Here is a 7,304-nt window from a genome sequence, read left to right on the forward strand (position 1 = left end):
TAGCTTCATACTGCATAAATGGAGATTCTCATATTATTATAAACACCTGGCATATTTGATGTCTATAACTATAACTGCAGAGAAATGCAAACAGTGTGAAAGAGACAGAGTTTCTTGTCTCCTACAATTTAATGGAACAGTTCTCCATATCTATGCAGCTGTTCCGTAAAGCTGTATTTCAATAAATTAAGTAAATGCAATCACACATACGTACATTACATGTACACATACAACACATGAAAATTGGCTTTGTTGGATTACGTGTTTTAATAGTATGTCCTCCTCAACTGAAATTAGGAGACATATCAGTTCCAGTACTGCTGATGCAAAGTCATAATAACTAATAACCATTTCATTTATAGCCTACTACTACTTGCAAAAATGAAATACCAACCACCATTACAAATGAATGTATCTAAACTAGATATAGCCAATTATTTATGAAGTTATTTTGAGCAACAAAGCATACTCCTGTCATTTGGTTACTATTTATTTTATTTTGTTTTGTTTTGTTTCATTTCATTTCATTTTATTTTGTTAGCTGAAAGACATGTTACTGATGACTGGCTCACTATCTTCACTGGGAAGTTGATTCCAAGCTTCCCCTGAAACAATATTTTTAAACTGTATGTAACTCTGTAGTACCATATTAAATAACATTGGATAGCAAGTGGAAATGGGGAAATAGTAAAAGTCCATATCATATTATTGTCCCCTCACCTGCTGTATATTTCTAATATAGGTAAATTAATAGCCAGCCTACTTATTTCTATAGCCAATCATCAGAACTACTGAAATTTTCTTGGATCTTCACTGAACTAAGTTAATATTCAAATATTTTGTTGAATTAGCCTCATTTTAAGACCAAAAGAAACATACTTCATGTTCTTTGAGACCTTCTTTCCATATTCAATCATTTTTAATCAGCGAAACCAAAAATTACCAAGTCATTTTTATCTAATTTCAACAAAATATCCATAGTTTCCAGTTTTCTTGTTTAAAATAAGTACTTCTTGTATCCCTAATCATCCCGGCAGATAGTAGTTATAATCTTTCCAATTTGTCTCATTGGAATGGTGTCTTTTTCTGTTAAGTTTATCAATCAGTGGTGTGGTCTTTTCTCTCATAGTTGTTGTAAAACCTGGCCCCTTATCTTCTTTCTGACAAAGTGTACAGTATTTATCCACTTTTGAATCCATGTCTTCATCTTATTTCCCAAAAATTGTTATGACTTTTACAGCTCAAGGTACCTTTTTTTTAATCTCTTGGTTTATTGTTTCTGTCTCAGTTCCCAAAATTTCTATTTTTCCCCAAACTTCTTAATAGTGTTTCAATTTTTTTTTAATTCAAAAGAGCATTAAAATAAACATTTTTCCAAATTTGTTTGTAAGTCCCTTGACGTTTGCGGGGGATACGTTCCAAGATCGCCCGCGAAAGTCAAATTTCTGCAAAGTAGAGATGCTCCCTTCCTTCCTTCCTCCCCCTCCCTCCTCCATTCCTGGTTTTACTTATCCCCAGAACCCGCAGGGGCAATGGGGTGGCAAGCTGGGGGCTTTGCTGCGCTCGCTGCCGGCATCACCCATGAGGACGGTGGCAGCACCGGTGCACAGGGTCAGGGCAGGGGAAGGAGAAGCTCAAGGCAAGAGGGATCCAGGCCAGGACTCAAAGCCGGGATTCCAGGCCAGTCAGCTAGGAGGTCGGACGCTACCACTAAGGGAGACGGCTTACATGGGTAGGGGAAGAAGAGGCGGCGGTGGCGTGCGGCAGTAAGGCTCGGCTTCAAGTGGAACATACCAACGGTTGGAGAATTAAAGGGGAGGGATCAGGAGGCTGGGGTGGAAGCAAAGCTTTTATTTAAAGAAGCAGGACGGCTGGGGGGGGGAGACTTAAAATGCACAGTATTGTACAACGGGCGGCCGTAGGAAAACCCACGGTGTTCAAAAAACCCATGGAGTGTTTTTTTTATTAATATTTTTTGAAAACCCGTGGTATAGCCATTCCGTGAAAGTCGGAAAGTCAAGGGACCACTGTAGTTGAAAACCTCAGTAAACTTTTTGCTTTCAATTATTTTTAAATCCTTATAGCTGTTTCTTTTCAATTCACTTTAGTCACACCCCAGACAAAAATCTCTGTAGGTTATTGATTAAAATGAAAATGTGTCCCCTAGCAAGCTCCACTTAGAGCTGTGAGCTTGGTATTTCTTCCAAGTCTCCTGGTGCTCTTACCCATGGGTCATAGGAGATCACTAACATAGATTAGTGATCTCTTGGTTTCTCTTTATCCAGAAAAGTAGTCCCAGTAAGGGTATGGCTAGCTGATGAGGCCAGAATAAGGCCGAAATAGATCTATCCTAGTCTCCCTTAATTTTCAAATTCAGCAAAAACATGTGACACACACAAAGACACACACACATGCACACACACATAAATATATAAAAATAAAAATCTATCAGGACCATGGTATTATGTGAATGAAGCATATTTATTTAAAAAACCCACGAGCATTAAAAAAAACATTTTTCTGGACCATTTGTTCCTTGTTCAGCTACATTTTGAACATTGTGAAATGAAAATTCTTATACAGTGGTACCTCATGATACGAACCCCCCGTCTTACAAACAACCCGAGATACAAAGCCGGGGTTCAGAAAATTTTTGCCACTTCTTACGAACTTTTTTCTTCTTATGCCACCGCCGCCGAGAAGCCCCACCGCCTTTTAAAACAGCCGGGGGGCTTCCCAGCGTCCTCCTGAACCCGAACGCCAAACTTGAACTTCTGGGTTCGGTGTTTGGGAGGCCTCCGAGAAGCCCCCCCGGCTGTTTTAAAAGGTAACAGCCGGGCGGCGGGGCTTCCCAGTGGCCTCCCGAACGCCGAACCTGGAAGTTCAGCAAAAATTCGGGTTCGGGAGGCTGCTGGGAAGCCCTGCCGCCCGGCTGTTACCTTTTAAAACAGCCGGGGGGCTTCTCAGAGGCCTCCCGAACGCCGAACCTGGAAGTTCAGGTTTGGCGTTCGGGTTCAGGAGGACGCTGGGAAGCACCCCCGGCTGTTTCAAAAGGTGACAGCCGGGCGGCACGTTTTTTTGTGGGGTTTTTTTCGTTACACGGATTAATTGATTTTACATTGTTTCCTATGGGAAACAATGTTTCGTCTTACGAACTTTTCGTCTTACGAACCTCCCCCTGGAACCAATTATGTTCATAAGATGAGGTATTACTGTATTCTGTAGCAATTCCTAAATTCTTGTGAAAAAGAATTTCTTGCTAAACAAATAACCCTTCAGATTGTAAGATGTTCAAACTGATAATATATACCTTCTTTGAAACCTTTTATTTTCCATGGAATTAATAAAGCTGGGCTGCTAAAACATGGAAAGATATATACACACACACACATCTCTAGAGGTCAAACAAACAAACACACACACACACACACACACATATCTAGAGGTCAAAGAAAAAAGTTTGAGCGTTATGGATAACTCATTTAGTTTCTGGAAATTTGCTTAGAAAGCATTTATGGTCATATACATATGTGCTTTGTTTTGCTTTCTAGCTCTGCAGAACTGGTAATGTCAATTACTGTACTGGTTCCTATCATCTCTGATAATTGGTCAGGCTTGCTTAGCTTTAAATAACTGTAGTCCAACATGTAAAACACAAAATATCCAAGAATATGCAGAATGAAAGATAAGTCTCTTAAAGTCAGGTAGCTAGCACTTAAACTGCAGCCTCACTTCATTGCACAAGGGAACACAGGGAAATGTTACATTGCTGCTTGGCCATCAACTTTTGCTAGGAACCTGTACATGTATTGAAGAAGGATTGGAGAACACAGTAGATTATCATATGGTCACTTTTCTGCTCCTATCTGCTTCAGAGACCAAGTTATTAGCAGCATCAGCACCATCTTACTTTTTATACAAAACTATCTTAAAGAGATTTGAATGTAAAGAATACCAATATATTCTAAACAATACACACGTTTACAATTTAAAAAGAGACAATAAATTAGAAGAAAGCAAAAGCTCAAGAAACACCTCTTATTTTCTATTTATACTTGGATGCCAAGTCTGATGAGTAGCCTCTGTCATTTTCTTATATAGCTCCATTTACAAGCCACATTTACCATGATTACTTTAACCATAATTTATTAAGTTAATTTTCTGAATTTCATGACACATTGAACAACAGACAAACCACATTGATCCTACTACAATGAAATATGGTTGGCAGAATTTCTGTAAATTCTGCTAATCAGGCAGCAGGAAAGAGGAATGTCGATACCAGCAGAGTTAATAATTAAAACAGAAAAATAGGAAAAAAATTGGTCCTTACAAAAAAATGTTGTTTTGGATTCATATACAGTAGTACCTCTACTTATGAACTTAATTTTTTCCGTGACGAGGTCCTTAAGTAGAAAAGTTTGTAAGAAGAATCATTTTTTTCCCATAGGAATCAATATAAAAACAAATAATGCGTGTGATTAGGGAAATCACAGGGAGGGTTTCCTCCCAGGAGATTCCTAGAGAGGCCCCACAGAGGCTTCTCCCTGTCTTTTCCGCCCCTGTTTCCTCCCAGAAGATTCTTAGAGAGGCTCCATGGAGGCTTTCCCCTGCCTTTTCTGGTTACAGTTTCGGAGGCTCGGGTTTGTAAGTGGAAAATGGTTCTTGAGAAGAGGCAAAAAAAATATTGAACACCTGGTTCTTATCTAGAAAAGTTCGTAAGCAGAGGCGTTCTTAGGTAGAGATACCACTGTATTTAGGTTCTACTTTCCAATCAGTAAGAAATATTTGAAGAGGGAAGGAGGGAGGGAGAGAGGGAGGATGGAAGGAAGGAAAGAAGGAAGGATCAGATAGTATGTTCAGATTCTCCCTACTGCAATTGTAAACTCATAGCAATTGCAATAAAGTACTAGTTATAACTGATATCAGTGAAGTTCAAAAGTAGTATGGTAAATAATGGTTATTTATGAATTCTTATTATAAATTATTATTTTTTAATAAAGTCCCAACTCTTTAATGATCACATATTACCCATGTGGAATAAAATCTTCTAAAAACCTAATTCAGTGTTTTGATAGAGGAAAAAAGCTAATCATCTTGACTTACCAAAATAAATAATGTTTCTAAACCCTTGGTACTTTTCCCCTTTTCTACACATTCCTCCTGTAAACTATCTGTACATAAAAAAATCCCATGCTGCTTTTGGTGTGCTTTATAAAAAGGCTCTAAAACAAGAGTGATGATTATTGTACATATATACATAATAAATTGCTCAGCGTATACCACAAGCTTTTAAATATTCAAGATTATATTAAAAAGATTTTTAATAGCCCTGAGGCCTTTTATCTTAAAAGCATCATGTTTTTCTAAACAGACTGAACAATTTTAATTGGGGGTAGGCTACAATAACAACAACAATTCTTGAGAAACTTACTTTCACTAGTTGAATAGTCCTGTGGATCAAGTATTCCTGATTCTTGTAGAGATCTAATACAAGAGTCCACAAGTTCAAGACCAGTTGTAAGCTCATCTTCTATATCCTTTTGACCATCTGTAACAAAATGCTATTTTAGATATTTCAAATATCCGGAAAGTCATAAAGAAAAATTTGGAAAACTGAAGATAATTACCTTTAAAAAGCCAAACTGACCAAACTATCAGTTATTTTCAGTACCATTTCCTTAACTGCTTGAACTGCTAATAGCAATTTAAGAATACTAAAGGTGATAATTTCATTGGACCGGAATTAAATTTTTCTTTTCCTCACTAGGAAATGTGATAACCCAGTAATGTCACTGGAGGGCTCAGCAGTATAATTTTCATTCCACTTTCCCTGTATGTTTTAATTACATACGTGAATTTGAAAAACCTCTGCATTAACCCTATCAGCAAGTTATAGCAAATCTATATTATTATTCTTTTTTCAAGCAATTGAAGCTGCTGATGTAAATCAAAAGTTCACCATCACATTTCAATGACAACTTTGTTAACAATAAACTCAAAGACTCTAGACCTATCCCACCTCTCAAAGGACCCAACAACAAAGAATACCACGATAATTCATCTAAAGCCAACCTCCTCAACTCTTTCTTTGGCTGTGTCTTTGTTAACAGCAATGGCTCATCCCCCAATTTCATCAATCGCACCTCAAACTCCCTCAACGACCTAACCCAAGTAGACTTCACTGAAGACTGAGTTGAAAAAGCATTACGTGACCTTAAACCTTCTCTATCAGTCAGACCAGATGGTCTATGTGCTTACTTCCTAAAACAGCTCTCTTCTGCCATAGCTGAACCACAACAACACTAAGCATAATTTTCGAAAAATCCTTCAGAACTAGCACACTTCCTAAGCTATGGTCGAAAGCAATGGTCATCCCCATCTTCAAAAAAGGAGACCCCTCTCTTGTCGATAACTACAGACCAATTTCACTATGCTGCATCCCATGCAAAGTCATGGAATCAATTATAAACAAATCAATTACTATCCATCTAGAAACTAATAATTTGCTCTCTAACAATTTGGTTTCAGAAAAAAACTATCCTGCAACCTGCAGCTCCTCCACTGCAAAAATATATGGACAACTCATCTAGATCAAGGGAAATCTATAGATGCAATTTATATCGACTTCTGCAAAGCCTTTGATTCAGTGGTCCACGACAAACTACTCCTAAAACTCAAATCCTATGGCATCTCAGGATCCCTCCATAGTTGGATTACAGCATTCCTGTCAAACAGTCAACAAGTGGTCAAAATAGGAAGCACCATATCCACCCCAATCCCAGTTAAAAGCGGTGTTCCCCAAGGTAGTGTACTGGGACCAACACTCTTCATTCTCTACATCAATCACCTTTGCGATTACAGCACAAGCAACTGTGTCCTCTTAGCTGTTCTGCCAGGCTTTATGGTATGAGCCTCCCGAAAATTCAATGGTACAAATTTCAGACACACACACACTTGAAAGTTCAAAAACAATGTTCTTTATCACAAAAATTCAAAAGAAACAAAGCACCCTTTTTGTATTGCAAAGAGCATTCGTCCCAAAACAACCTGGTAGTCTGTACAATCCTCTTAATCAGCCCTTAAGTACTTAGCTAGCAGCTGTGAAGAAACGGCACAGCCCTCCTTCTTCCATGAAGTGAAACACACACACTTTGCTCTGCTTTGGTTTCAAAGTCGTGAAAAATCAACAAACAGCAAGGCACAGTCCTGAAGAACAACAATCAGATAATCTTCCACAATGGCCCAAGCCAGCATGCTGCTATTTATATCAGCAGCTCTAATTACTGGAGCCCCACCCAAAC

The sequence above is a fragment of the Erythrolamprus reginae genome, chromosome 3, assembly GCF_031021105.1.
Source record: "Erythrolamprus reginae isolate rEryReg1 chromosome 3, rEryReg1.hap1, whole genome shotgun sequence".
Classification (NCBI taxonomy): domain Eukaryota; kingdom Metazoa; phylum Chordata; class Lepidosauria; order Squamata; family Dipsadidae; genus Erythrolamprus; species Erythrolamprus reginae.